This window comes from Capricornis sumatraensis, chromosome X (genome assembly GCF_032405125.1).
Source record: "Capricornis sumatraensis isolate serow.1 chromosome X, serow.2, whole genome shotgun sequence".
Taxonomy (NCBI): domain Eukaryota; kingdom Metazoa; phylum Chordata; class Mammalia; order Artiodactyla; family Bovidae; genus Capricornis; species Capricornis sumatraensis.
This window is the reverse complement of record NC_091092.1, coordinates 60,646,484-60,661,213: the sequence shown is the minus strand read 5'-3', so window position 1 is coordinate 60,661,213 and position 14,730 is coordinate 60,646,484.

The following is a 14,730-nucleotide window of genomic DNA, read 5'->3' as shown; positions in this document are numbered from 1 at the left end:
CACCACGCTTAAGGCAGAAAGCATAAAGAAACCAAAGACCATCTTGATGAGGGTGAAAGAGGATAGAGAGAAAGCTAACTTAAATCAACATCCGAAAAACCAAGGTCATGGCATCCGGTCCAATCATGTTATGGCAAATAGGGGGGGAGACAATGGAAACAGTGACAGACTTTATTTTCGTGGGCTTCAACATCACAGCAGATGCTGACTGCAGCCATGAAATTAAAAGTCACTTGCTCCATGGAAGAAAAGCCATGACTGACCCAGAAAGCATATCAAAAAGCAGAGACATCACTTTGCTGCCAGAGGTCCGTATGTCAAAGCAAAGGTTGTTTCAGTAGCCGAATATGGATGTGATTGTTAAACCATAAAGACAGCTGAGGACTGAATAATTGATGCTTTTGAACTGTGGTGGTAGAGAAGATTCTTGAGAGTCCCTTGGCCTGCAAGGAAATCAAACTCGTCAACCCTAACAGAAATCAATCCTGATTATTCACTAGAAGGACTGACATTGTAGCTGAAACTCCAGTTCTTTGTCCACCTGATGCAAAGAACTGACTCATTGGAAAAGATTCTGATGCTGGCAAGGAATGAAGGCCAGAGGAGAAGGAGATGACAGAGGATGAGATGGTTGCATGGCATCGGGGATTCGATGGACTTGAGTTTCAGCAAGCTCTGGGAGTTGGTGATGGACAGGGAAGCCTGGTGTGCTGCAGTCCATGGGGCTGCACAGAGTCATGTCGGGAGCCATGTCAGGCGTTACTGACAAAATGGAGGCACGGCCCAAAGCCCCTCTCTTTCTCCCACAAGCACGGACCTGGGATGAAGCAGTTGGGCCTTGTGATTCTGACTTTTTCTTTCCTCTCCTTGGCTGAGTTGACTACAAAGGAACATTAAGGTTCTTAATGTTCTTGAGAGGAGCACGAGAAGGCAGAAAGCCTTGTCTGCAGCTGTGCTCAGAGAAAAATTCATAAAGCTAATCCCTGACATTTGTTCAAGGACTTTTACAAAAGAGTGTTCCAGGATGAGCAAAGAGGTCAGCTTGAGGCCACGGGAGGGATTGCTATCTGAAGCCTATTTGTGAGGAAAATGTTTACGGCAAAGGCATTTACTGAATTTAGAGCTTAGAAATAATTAAATAGTTAGAAGTTAAAGATTTAAGGAACGCTGTAAGGGTAGCATATTTTATTATAGCTGATAGATTTAGGAAATTTAAAGATACTAATAGCTAGAAGCCTTTTTAAGAGATAGTGAGCTCAGGATGTTAGGGGCAAATAGGATTTAGAAAAATAAGAAACAAATGGAGGAATGTAGCATGAGTTACAATATAATCACAAGTTAACGATAGGACACATTAAGAGGAAGTAGATAATAGATGGTAAAGCTGAGTCCGAGAGAATCGCTGAAGCAGGAACTCTGTTTGAAGAGCAACAATGATTTATGGAGATAATAAATCTGAATATGATAAGAAAACTGAAAATGTCAAACTTCTGACCTAATGCTTTTGTAAAAGTATAAAAGAAAACCTTAAACTTGAAATAAATGTGCAGTCCAGGAAAACTGAGAGGCTGCGTCGTTACTCGCGGACACCATCCCTCCCTTCAGATTGAATCCCTGGCTGCTGGAGCTGGACTCTGGCAGAGTCGGGCACAACTGAACGACTGAAAAGAACTGATTGCAATAGGGAGAATGTTTTGAACACACGTTCTTAACATGTCTCAAAATGGAAGAGAAAATGATATTTCTTTAACATGAAAGGATAAGCAGGGTGAGCAACAACTCTGTGTGTGTGTGTGTGTGTGTGAGTTTGTGTATCTGTGTGTGTGTGTATGTGTGTGTGTGTGTGTGGGTCTGTGAGAGATGGGGCAAGAGGTGGGGATGGATGAACAGACAGCTTGATGGAGCAGTGTGACAGGAAGTGTTTCTTTCTGTAGTGAGCTGATTCTTAGAATGAGCTGTTAAGGGAGCCAGAAAGGTCTGACGCTTAGTGCTTGCTCAAGCTTGGGGGAAAGCTGAAGTTCAGAGGAGAGAAGGTTGGTTAAAGCTTAGCCAAGCCAAATCAGTGGGTATATTATGGATGACTGTGAGCACTTGGCCAGTCTCTGCTGTTGTTTAAGAGAGGCAAAGTCAGCCCTTAGACAGTATTGTTGTTACCAAAATTGCCAGTCCATGTGCTTGATGCAGAATGAGGCCCATCAAAACTTAAGGTTTGAGTTTGGGATAGGGAAAGGTTTATTACAGATTCATACAAGGATGAGGGTGGCTCTTGCCCTAAGAACCCAAAGTTACTGAACGTGTTCAGTAAGTATGTTTAACAGCAAAGGTTAGAGAAAGTTGTGGTAAGTTGTTTGAGACTTCGTGGTGTCACACCCTTTGTGCTTAAGGTTAGGTCATGGTCAGGTAATGATGTTCCTAAATATCTCTATCAGATGGATGTCATTTTCTGTCCTGACAAGAGAGGGCAAAGTCTCAAGGAACAACTTTCCCCATGAAATGTCCCATCCTGGTCAAACAGAAACAGGTTTCAATTGGCAGCTCCTTCAGGGCAAGCTTCCCATATTCTACCCAGCTCTCATCCTCGATGGAGCCAGGTACCCAACACAATAGGTCCTGTCTCCTCAAGCTGTCCAACTGAGGAGACCAGTTCTCACAGACTGAGACCCAGAAAGATGGCCACCTGCTATTAAGTTGCAGAGACAGGGATGGGGGAGAGGTTCACCGCTCCTCACGGCCTGGGCCAAGGCTAGTGGAGGGACTTAGTGAGGGCTCTGAATCACTAAAGGATGTAGTCCCCAGTCTATTCCCTGGGACCATCCAGCTCACCCACTGGCGCAACGTTGGGTGATCTCCAGGCCCTCCAAAAGCATGCCAGAATCTCTCTTCTCTCACTTTCCACCTGATGACCACCACACCACCCTTACTTAATCACTTCCCCAATGGTCCCTCATTGACAGTAACTGTGGGCAGGGCCTACTGAGGTGTTAATCAATAGCTGAGCAGGACGATGAATGGCCACTCCTTAACAGTTGGCGGCTTGTAAATGGGGCCACCTGAGGCACCAAGCAAGGCTGAGCCACACCTGTTGCCTAGGAACAGGGTGGGTTGAAAAGAAGCACACCAATGGCGAACTGCATAGGGCTGTGCTCACTCTGCTCTGTTACACTGTGCATAGAATAAGAATCACTGTGAGGTTAAGGTTTGTCAAAGTCGTTCTCAAGGTGGGCTGGCTTTCACATTCTTGTTGGCTTTGAAATATTAGCTATGCTATATGCGGCACATGTGATCATGTGGCAGCTGTGGGAGGGGCATATAGATGAGCACGGCTCACAGGCATGCCTGGCAATACAATGAAAAGAATGATGTACCAAAGTTAAAGAAGCCTGTGAAATCAAATCCTGATTAGGAACAGAGTCAATTAAATAGAGTAAAGCACACTGGACCCAACGTCTCCTTAGGTAACAGAGCAGCATGAGCACAGCCCTTAGCAGGTAGCCATTGCTGTGCCTGATGACTCCACATCCTGTTACTAAGCAACCGGTCTTGCCTAGCGATTGGACAGTGCAACCCTGGGCCCTGCCCATAAGCAACCAACTATCAATGAGGTACCTACTGGTACTTCTGCTGCTCAGCTATTGGTCAGCTCCACAGTGGGCCCTATCTGATGATCACTGTTAATGTGGGCCCACTGGGGAAGTGACTCACTCAAGAGTTAGGGGCACAGTGGTAAACGGACTCTTGCCTTTGGGCACCTTCCTTTTCTTTTCTTCATTTTTTTGTAAATCGGGAATGTATTTCTGGTAGATGGGGCAAGGTGAGTTTCCCTCCTCAATATGAGAGTTGAAGTGTCCCCAACAATATTAGTGGAGGAGGCATTTAACACTTTCTTTGCTCTGAAGTGTAATCTTATGGAGACGGTGTATAGATCTTGGGGCAACGGACTGAAGATGCACCAAGCCTTGGGGTCTCTAAAGCTCACTGGAGTAGAAAAAACTTCCAACCTGTTCTTAATTACCTGCTTGTTCTTCAGTTCCTTAAGCCCCTCAAGAACCCCTGATAGGAAGAGGGTGGTCTAAAGATGAAGTGACTAGAGGACTCTGAAGTGCTGAAATGGGATGAAAAGTGTTTGGCAGAGGTTCATACAGGGATGGAGGGGGCAGGAGTGTGGAAGGGGGACATCCAAGTCCAAGAATAAAGGGCACTGAAGGAAAGTCTGAGGGTCATGAGAAGAAACACCATGCCCCTGAATCACCACTCCCCAGAATCAAACACACAGAGGGGTCAAGGGTGGGAAAGGTGTATCATGGCCTCCCTCAGCACCCACTAACCCATGTTGATGGGCACAGTGGTACATTGTGATGTCTAAGACCCCAAAGCCACCATTGGCTGGGGGAGTGCCTAGCTGACCAATCAGAGTGAAGGGTGTGGCTCCTCATTGTCCTGGGAAGGTATATATAGGGAGGTCAGAGGCAGAGATTCTGGGTTAGGCCACTTCATGGTGTCATCATGGCTACGGTAACCAGGAAGCCACGGCAGCCAAGAAGAGTTGCAGTGCGGTTTGCTTCCAGCATGAAAGGAAGAAAGAAGACCCTTTGGCAACGGAGATACAGAGGCAGTGTCAAGGTAAGATGATTCCATCGACACTCCCCAGGTTCTCCATTGACTTTGGTGCCCAAGACCTCTACACTGCCCTTGCCTGGCGCAAAAGTCCTCATCAGGCCACCTCCCTTTTCATGAAATCTCCCTTCCAACTCAGTTGTTATACTCTTTCCTCAAAACTCATACCCTTCTTTTGTCTTTCAAGGCACGAAATATGACCGTGAGCGTCAGAAGACCTCTAAAAGGAACCTTGAGAAAGAAAATCCGATCGTACGCCACTCCGTCGAAGAAGGTGAAGAAAACAAGAGAAGCAAACTCTTTTCTCCGTTCCTGTGCACGTGAGAACCTGAACCAAAGCCGCAAAAGGTACCAAACTAGGAGTCAGAGTCAAAGAAGGAGGCAGAATCAAAAGAGAAGATAAGCTCAGCCACCCCAGAATGAGAGACCCTGGAGAAGTACAACCTGGGCAGCCAGTAACTGAATAGAAAAGGTCAGACAGTTTAGAATTGTGTCTCCAGTGGTCTGCTTTCTTAGCAATGGTTAACCAGGAAAAGACTGACTCTCACACTAACATAGTAAACTGATGGCTGCGATTAAAATAAACATCGAATGGTGAGAAGATGATATTTGTGTGTGTGTGAATTTTCTGATGGGAAGGGAGGGAAGGAAGAAAAGAGGTGGGCACCTGAGTGGGGAGGGGTGCGCGGTCCCGAGAGATTGGGGGACAGACCCTGAGGTCCCCAGTTAGCCAGAGAGGAGAGGCCTGGACTGGGTCAGGAGTCTGCACTGAAGATGGCGAACCCTGCTTAGCAATTGATCTCAGCGGCAAGGAGTAGTGGTGTGGTGTTACTGCCATTGTTTGGGGTGTGGAATGACATTAGGGTCTAGATTGCCAGAACCCAGATGGGAAGAGGGTTTCACATGGGGATGGTGAATGTCATAGTTCCCCTGAGAGAGGCAGGCAGAAATCACATCCTGGCCACTTATGTCATAATGGGCTTTGTTGCATCACTCACCTTTGCTGTCAGCTAAAGGTGCTCAGGAGGCACAAAATGCTGATACAACTGAAACCCACAACCAGCACTCCCAAAGATTAAAATAATGTTTGGAGGGAACAGACCAAATATCACTTAGGCCACTGTTTTCCTAAGAAATTGGTGGGAGCAGTGTGTTCCCAAGGGCAGGGCAGTGGAGGTGGCCCAATCCCGGTGCAGAAGACAAACAGGATCACCACACACGGATAATCTTTTTGGGTGGTGGGCACCATGCAGTTTGTGGGATCTTAGTTCCCTGACCAGGGATTGAACCGGTTCCCCTTCCAGTGAAAGCATGGAGTCCTAACCCCTGGACAGCCAGAGAAGTCAGGACAGAGACTTTTGATACAAGTATTAACATGAGACTGAGTAAAAGCTGGTCTTATATGAATCATCATCCCCTAGTATTTCTAAATAACTACAGTCGTCAAACCTTCTTCCCCCAAAAAATCTTTTGTAGTCCAAGCTCTGCAAGTTTTTGTGGTTTAAATATAAGAGTATGGGGTATCTCATTTGAAGGCAAATTGGAAGTGGTCAAACAAGAGATGGCAAGGGTGAACGTCGACATTCTAGGAATCAGTGGACTAAAATGGACTGGAATGGGTGAATTTAACTCAGATGACCATTATATCTAGTACTGTGGGCAGGAACTCCTCAGAAGACATGGAGTAGCCATCATAGTCAACAAAAGAGTCCGAAATGCAGTACTTGGACGCAGTCTCACAAACGACAGAATGATCTCTGTTCGTCTCCAAGGCAAACCATTCAATAGCACAGTTATCCAAGTCTCTGCCCCAAGCAGTAACGCTGAAGAAACTGAAGTTGAACGGTTTTATGAAGACCTACAAGACCTTTTAGAACGAACCCCCCCCCCAAAAGATGTCCTTTTCATTAGAGGGGTCTGGAATGCAAAAGTAGGAAGTCAAGAAACACCTGGAGCAACAGGCAAATTTGGCCTTGGAGTGCAGAATGAAGCAGGGCAAAGACTAATAGAGTTTCGCCAAGAAAATGCACTGGTCACAGCAAATACCCTCTTCCAACAACACAAGTAAGACTCTACACATGGACATCACCAGATGGTCAACACCGAAATCAGATTGATTATATCCTTTGCCGCCAAAGATGGAGAAGCTCTATACAGTCAACAAAAACAAGACCAGGAGCAGACTGTGGCTCAGGTCATGAACTCCTTATTACCAAATCCAGACTCAAATGGAAGAAAATAGGGAAAAACCACTAGAGCATTCAGGTATGACTTCAATCAAATCCCTTATGATTATGCAGTGGAAGTGAGAAATAGATTTAAGGGCCCAGATCTGATAGATAGAGTGCCTGATGAACTATGGAATGAGGTTGGTGACATTGTACAGGAGGCAGGGATCAAGACCACCCCCATGGAAAAGAAATGCAAAAAAAGCACAATGGCTGTCTGGGGAGGCCTTACAAATAGCTGTGAAAAGAAGAGGAGCAAAAAGCAAAGGAGAAAAGCAAAGATATAAGCATCTGAATGCAGAGTTGGTGATGGACAGGGAGGCCTGGCGTGCTGTGACTCATGGGGTCACAAAGAGTCGGACACGACTGAGCGACTGAAGCGAACTAACGGGGAAACACACATGACACCAAAGAATTTATGTCTATTTTTGCCATTAAATAAAACAAATGCAGACTAATGTGAGAAGGAACTGTATTTGACACGACAATGGTGAGAGGGCCATCGCCCACACAGCAAAAGTAATGGTGAAAATTCTCCAAGATAAGCTTCAACAGTACGTAGACCAAGAACATTCCGATGTTTAAGCTGCATTGAGAAAAGGCAGAGGAACAAGAGATGCAATTGCCAACATCGGTTGGTTCATAGAAAAAGCAAGAGACATCCAGAGAAACATCTACTTCTGCTTTGCCAACTATGCCACAGCATTTGACTGGTGGATCACATCAAATTGTGGGCAATACTCAAAGAGATCGGTATACCTGACCAACTTCCCTGACTCTTGAGTAATCTGTATGCACGTCAAGAAGCAACATTTAGAACTGGACATGGAACAATGACTGGTTCCAAACTGGGAAAGGAGTACATCAAGGCTGTACATTGTAACCTTGCTTACTTAACTTAGATTCAGAGTACATCATGTAAATATCAGATTGGATGAAGCACAAGATGGAATGAAGATTGCCAGGAGAAATATGAATAAATTCAGAAATGCAGACAACACCACGCTTAAGGCAGAAAGCATAAAGAAAACAAAGACCATCTTGATGAGGGTGAAAGAGGATAGAGAGAAAGCTAACTTAAATCAACGTCCGAAAAACCAAGGTCATGGCATCCGGTCCAATCATGTTATGGCAAATAGAGGGGGAGACAATGGAAACAGTGACAGACTTTATTTTCGTGGGCTTCAACATCACAGCAGATGCTGACTGCAGCCATGAAATTAAAAGTCACTTGCTCCATGGAAGAAAAGCCATGACTGACCCAGAAAGCATATCAAAAAGCAGAGACATCACTTTGCTGCCAGAGGTCCGTATGTCAAAGCGAAGGTTGTTTCAGTAGCCGAATATGGATGTGATTGTTAGACCATAAAGACAGCTGAGGACTGAATAATTGATGCTTTTGAACTGTGGTGGTAGAGAAGATTTCTTGAGAGTCCCTTGGCCTGCAAGGAAATCAAACCCGTCAACCCTAACGGAAATCAATCCTGATTATTCACTAGAAGGACTGACATTGTAGCTGAAACTCCAGTTCTTTGTCCACCTGATGCAAAGAACTGACTCATTGGAAAAGATTCTGATGCTGGCAAGGAATGAAGGCCAGAGGAGAAGGAGATGACAGAGGATGAGATGGTTGGATGGCATCGGGGATTCGATGGACTTGAGTTTCAGCAAGCTCTGGGAGTTGGTGATGGACAGGGAAGCCTGGTGTGCTGCAGTCCATGGGGCTGCACAGAGTCATGTCGGGAGCCACGTCAGGCGTTACTGACAAAATGGAGGCACGGCCCAAAGCCCCTCTCTTTCTCCCACAAGCACGGACCTGGGATGAAGCAGTTGGGCCTTGTGATTCTGACTTTTTCTTTCCTCTCCTTGGCTGAGTTGACTACAAAGGAACATTAAGGTTCTTAATGTTCTTGAGAGGAGCACGAGAAGGCAGAAAGCCTTGTCTGCAGCTGTGCTCAGAGAAAAATTCATAAAGCTAATCCCTGACATTTGTTCAAGGACTTTTACAAAAGAGTGTTCCAGGACGAGCAAAGAGGTCAGCTTGAGGCCACGGGAGGGATTGCTATCTGAAGCCTATTTGTGAGGAAAATGTTTATGGCAAAGGCATTTACTGAATTTAGAGCTTAGAAATAATTAAATAGTTAGAAGTTAAAGATTTAAGGAATGCTGTAATGGTAGCATATTTTATTATAGCTGATAGATTTAGGAAATTTAAAGATACTAATAGCTAGAAGCCTTTTTAAGAGATAGTGAGCTCAGGATGCTAGGGGCAAATAGGATTTAGAAAGATAAGAAATAAACGGAGGAATGTAGCATGAGTTACAATATAATCACAAGTTAAAGATAGGACACATTAAGAGGAAGTAGATAATAGATGGTAAAGCTGAGTCCGAGAGAATCGCTGAAGCAGGAACTCTGTTTGAAGAGCAACAATGATTTATGGAGATAATCAATCTGAATGTGATAAGAAAACTGAAAATGTCAAACTTCTGACCTAATGCTTTTGTAAAAGTATAAAAGAAAACCTTAAACTTGAAATAAATGTGCAGTCCAGGAAAACTGAGAGGCTGCGTCGTTACTCGCGGACACCATCCCTCCCTTCAGATTGAATCCCTGGCTGCTGGAGCTGGACTCTGGCAGAGTCGGGCACAACTGAACGACTGAAAAGAACTGATTGCAATAGGGAGAATGTTTTGAACACACGTTCTTAACATGTCTCAAAATGGAAGAGAAAATGATATTTCTTTAACATGAAAGGATAAGCAGGGTGAGCAACAACTCTGTGTGTGTGTGTGTGTGTGTGTGTGTGTGTGTGAGTTTGTGTATCTGTGTGTGTGTGTGTATGTGTGTGTGTGTGTGTGTGTGTGTCTGTGAGAGATGGGGCAAGAGGTGGGGATGGATGAACAGACAGCTTGATGGGGCAGTGTGACAGGAAGTGTTTCTTTCTGTAGTGAGCTGATTCTTAGAATGAGCTGTTAAGGGAGCCAGAAAGGTCTGACGCTTAGTGCTTGCTCAAGCTTGGGGGAAAGCTGAAGTTCAGAGGAGAGAAGGTTGGTTAAAGCTTAGCCAAGCCAAATCAGTGGGTATATTATGGATGACTGTGAGCACTTGGCCAGTCTCTGCTGTTGTTTAAGAGAGGCAAAGTCAGCCCTTAGACAGTATTGTTGTTACCAAAATTGCCAGTCCATGTGCTTGATGCAGAATGAGGCCCATCAAAACTTAAGGTTTGAGTTTGGGACAGGGAAAGGTTTATTACAGATTCATACAAGGATGAGGGTGGCTCTTGCCCTAAGAACCCAAAGTTACTGAACGTGTTCAGTAAGTATGTTTAACAGCAAAGGTTAGAGAAAGTTGTGGTAAGTTGTTTGAGACTTCGTGGTGTCACACCCTTTGTGCTTAAGGTTAGGTCATGGTCAGGTAATGATGTTCCTAAATATCTCTATCAGATGGATGTCATTTTCTGTCCTGACAAGAGAGGGCAAAGTCTCAAGGAACAACTTTCCCCATGAAATGTCCCATCCTGGTCAAACAGAAACAGGTTTCAATTGGCAGCTCCTTCAGGGCAAGCTTCCCATATTCTACCCAGCTCTCATCCTCGATGGAGCCAGGTACCCAACACAATAGGTCCTGTCTCCTCAAGCTGTCCAACTGAGGAGACCAGTTCTCACAGACTGAGACCCAGAAAGATGGCCACCTGCTATTAAGTTGCAGAGACAGGGATGGGGGAGAGGTTCACCGCTCCTCACGGCCTGGGCCAAGGCTAGTGGAGGGACTTAGTGAGGGCTCTGAATCACTAAAGGATGTAGTCCCCAGTCTATTCCCTGGGACCATCCAGCTCACCCACTGGCGCAACGTTGGGTGATCTCCAGGCCTTCCAAAAGCATGCCAGAATCTCTCTTCTCTCACTTTCCACCTGATGACCACCACACCACCCTTACTTAATCACTTCCCCAATGGTCCCTCATTGACAGTAACTGTGGGCAGGGCCCACTGAGGTGTTGATCAATAGCTGAGCAGGACAATGAATGGCCACTCCTTGACAGTTGGCGGCTTGTAAATGGGGCCACCTGAGGCACCAAGCAAGGCTGAGCCACACCTGTTGCCTAGGAACAGGGTGGGTTGAAAAGAAGCACACCAATGGCGAACTGCATAGGGCTGTGCTCACTCTGCTCTGTTACACTGTGCATAGAATAAGAATCACTGTGAGGTTAAGGTTTGTCAAAGTCGTTCTCAAGGTGGGCTGGCTTTCACATTCTTGTTGGCTTTGAAATATTAGCTATGCTATATGCGGCACATGTGATCATGTGGCAGCTGTGGGAGGGGCATATAGATGAGCACGGCTCACAGGCATGCCTGGCAATACAATGAAAAGAATGATGCACCAAAGTTAAAGAAGCCTGTGAAATCAAATCCTGATTTGGAGCAGAGTCAATTAAACAGAGTAAAGCACACTGGACCCAACGTCTCCTTAGGTAACAGAGCAGCATGAGCACAGCCCTTAGCAGGTAGCCATTGCTGTGCCTGATGACTCCACATCCTGTTACTAAGCAACCGGTCTTGCCTAGCAATTGGACAGTGCAACCCTGGGCCCTGCCCATAAGCAACCAACTATCAATGAGGTACCTACTGGTACTTCTCCTGCTCAGCTATTGGTCAGCTCCACAGTGGGCCCTATCTGATGATCACTGTTAATGTGGGCCCACTGGGGAAGTGACTCACTCAAGAGTTAGGGGCAGAGTGGTAAACGGACTCTTGCCTTTGGGCACCTTCCTTTTCTTTTCTTCATTTTTTTGTAAATCGGGAATGTATTTCTGGTAGATGGGGCAAGGTGAGTTTCCCTCCTCAATATGAGAGTTGAAGTGTCCCCAACAATATTAGTGGAGGAGGCATTTAACACTTTCTTTGCTCTGAAGTGTAATCTTATGGAGACGGTGTATAGATCTTGGGGCAACGGACTGAAGATGCACCAAGCCTTGGGGTCTCTAAAGCTCATTGGAGTAGAAAAAACTTCCAACCTGTTCTTAATTACCTGCTTGTTCTTCAGTTCCTTAAGCCCCTCAAGAACCCCTGATAGGAAGAGGGTGGTCTAAAGATGAAGTGACTAGAGGACTCTGAAGTGCTGAAATGGGATGAAAAGTGTTTGGCAGAGGTTCATACAGGGATGGAGGGGGCAGGAGTGTGGAAGGGGGACATCCAAGTCCAAGAATAAAGGGCACTGAAGGAAAGTCTGAGGGTCATGAGAAGAAACACCATGCCCCTGAATCACCACTCCCCAGAATCAAACACACAGAGGGGTCAAGGGTGGGAAAGGTGTATCATGGCCTCCCTCAGCACCCACTAACCCATGTTGATGGGCACAGTGGTACATTGTGATGTCTAAGACCCTAAAGCCACCATTGGCTGGGGGAGTGCCTAGCTGACCAATCAGAGTGAAGGGTGTGGCTCCTCATTGTCCTGGGAAGGTATATATAGGGAGGTCAGAGGCAGAGATTCTGGGTTAGGCCACTTCATGGTGTCATCATGGCTACGGTAACCAGGAAGCCACGGCAGCCAAGAAGAGTTGCAGTGCGGTTTGCTTCCAGCATGAAAGGAAGAAAGAAGACCCTTTGGCAACGGAGATACAGAGGCAGTGTCAAGGTAAGATGATTCCATCGACACTCCCCAGGTTCTCCATTGACTTTGGTGCCCAAGACCTCTACACTGCCCTTGCCTGGCGCAAAAGTCCTCATCAGGCCACCTCCCTTTTCATGAAATCTCCCTTCCAACTCAGTTGTTATACTCTTTCCTCAAAACTCATACCCTTCTTTTGTCTTTCAAGGCACGAAATATGACCGTGAGCGTCAGAAGACCTCTAAAAGGAACCTTGAGAAAGAAAATCCGATCGTACGCCACTCCGTCGAAGAAGGTGAAGAAAACAAGAGAAGCAAACTGTTTTCTCCGTTCCTGTGCACGTGAGAACCTGAACCAAAGCCGCAAAAGGTACCAAACTAGGAGTCAGAGTCAAAGAAGGAGGCAGAATCAAAAGAGAAGATAAGCTCAGCCACCCCAGAATGAGAGACCCTGGAGAAGTACAACCTGGGCAGCCAGTAACTGAATAGAAAAGGTCAGACAGTTTAGAATTGTGTCTCCAGTGGTCTGCTTTCTTAGCAATGGTTAACCAGGAAAAGACTGACTCTCACACTAACATAGTAAACTGATGGCTGCGATTAAAATAAACATCGAATGGTGAGAAGATGATATTTGTGTGTGTGTGAATTTTCTGATGGGAAGGGAGGGAAGGAAGAAAAGAGGTGGGCACCTGAGTGGGGAGGGGTGCGCGGTCCCGAGAGATTGGGGGACAGACCCTGAGGTCCCCAGTTAGCCAGAGAGGAGAGGCCTGGACTGGGTCAGGAGTCTGCACTGAAGATGGCGAACCCTGCTTAGCAATTGATCTCAGCGGCAAGGAGTAGTGGTGTGGTGTTACTGCCATTGTTTGGGGTGTGGAATGACATTAGGGTCTAGATTGCCAGAACCCAGATGGGAAGAGGGTTTCACATGGGGATGGTGAATGTCATAGTTCCCCTGAGAGAGGCAGGCAGAAATCACATCCTGGCCACTTATGTCATCATGGGCTTTGTTGCATCACTCACCTTTGCTGTCAGCTAAAGGTGCTCAGGAGGCACAAAATGCTGATACAACTGAAACCCACAACCAGCACTCCCAAAGATTAAAATAATGTTTGGAGGGAACAGACCAAATATCACTTAGGCCACTGTTTTCCTAAGAAATTGGTGGGAGCAGTGTGTTCCCAAGGGCAGGGCAGTGGAGGTGGCCCAATCCCGGTGCAGAAGACAAACAGGATCACCACACACGGATAATCTTTTTGGGTGGTGGGCACCATGCAGTTTGTGGGATCTTAGTTCCCTGACCAGGGATTGAACCGGTTCCCCTTCCAGTGAAAGCATGGAGTCCTAACCCCTGGACAGCCAGAGAAGTCAGGACAGAGACTTTTGATACAAGTATTAACATGAGACTGAGTAAAAGCTGGTCTTATATGAATCATCATCCCCTAGTATTTCTAAATAACTACAGTCGTCAAACCTTCTTCCCCCAAAAAATCTTTTGTAGTCCAAGCTCTGCAAGTTTTTGTGGTTTAAATATAAGAGTATGGGGTATCTCATTTGAAGGCAAATTGGAAGTGGTCAAACAAGAGATGGCAAGGGTGAACGTCGACATTCTAGGAATCAGTGGACTAAAATGGACTGGAATGGGTGAATTTAACTCAGATGACCATTATATCTAGTACTGTGGGCAGGAACTCCTCAGAAGACATGGAGTAGCCATCATAGTCAACAAAAGAGTCCGAAATGCAGTACTTGGACGCAGTCTCACAAACGACAGAATGATCTCTGTTCGTCTCCAAGGCAAACCATTCAATAGCACAGTTATCCAAGTCTCTGCCCCAAGCAGTAACGCTGAAGAAACTGAAGTTGAACGGTTTTATGAAGACCTACAAGACCTTTTAGAACGAACCCCCCCCCCAAAAGATGTCCTTTTCATTAGAGGGGTCTGGAATGCAAAAGTAGGAAGTCAAGAAACACCTGGAGCAACAGGCAAATTTGGCCTTGGAGTGCAGAATGAAGCAGGGCAAAGACTAATAGAGTTTCGCCAAGAAAATGCACTGGTCACAGCAAATACCCTCTTCCAACAACACAAGTAAGACTCTACACATGGACATCACCAGATGGTCAACACCGAAATCAGATTGATTATATCCTTTGCCGCCAAAGATGGAGAAGCTCTATACAGTCAACAAAAACAAGACCAGGAGCAGACTGTGGCTCAGGTCATGAACTCCTTATTACCAAATCCAGACTCAAATGGAAGAAAATAGGGAAAAACCACTAGA